Here is an 878-nt window from a genome sequence, read left to right as displayed (position 1 = left end):
AACAGATGGCCTGAAACCATTGTTCAATCCTTGTTATGGTGCCAGCCAAGTAGCTCAGTGGATTAAAGCACCTGCAAGTAGGCGCAGGGGCTCAGGGTTCAATCCCTGGGCCTGCTGTGCCAGCCCCGCCCCTGGGGCACATTGAGATGATGATTGAGACTAGGCATGGTGGCACATGCCTGCAATTCCAGCTCTTGGGAGGCGGTAAACAAGAGAATCACTATGAGTCTGATCTAGTAGTGAGACCCTGAACACCCTGTAATATAGGAAAAAATACAGGAAAAAAATTCTTGTTATGGGTTAAACTGTATCCTCCCCAAAACCTCATATGTTGAAGTCCTCATCCTCACAACCTCAAAATGTGATCTTACATGGAAACAACTTTACTGATGATGGAATTATGTCAGTTTAAAAAAGGTCATATTGGATTAGGATGGATTTGTAATCTGATCTTACTGATATCTTTGTAAAAAGGAGAAATTTGGAGACAGTCACATATAGGGACAACATCATGTGAATACAAAAGTAGGTATCAAGGTGATGTGTCTAGCTTAGGAACCAGAAAGACTGCAAACCACCATTACATAGGAGAGAGGCACGGAACAGATTCTTCCTCCTGGGCCTCAGAAAGAACCACTCTTACCTGCTCTTTAGTTTTTGATTTCTAGCTTCCAGAACTGTGAGAAAAAATTTGCTGTTGTTTAAAACACTGTTTGTAGTACTTTATTAAGACACCCCTAGAAGAATTAACAATCTTTATATGTTGAAAATACAGGGCCAGGGAGATAACTTACTGGCATAAGCACCTGCCTGGCAAATGCAGGTCCTGAATTTGACCCCTGGTACCACAAAAAAAAAAAAAAAAAAAAAAAAAAAAA

The sequence above is a fragment of the Octodon degus genome, unplaced genomic scaffold (genome assembly GCF_000260255.1).
Source record: "Octodon degus isolate 3935 unplaced genomic scaffold, OctDeg1.0 scaffold00063, whole genome shotgun sequence".
In the NCBI taxonomy this organism is placed as follows: domain Eukaryota; kingdom Metazoa; phylum Chordata; class Mammalia; order Rodentia; family Octodontidae; genus Octodon; species Octodon degus.
The sequence above is the reverse complement of the archived record's forward strand: the minus strand, read 5'-3'. Positions refer to the sequence as shown.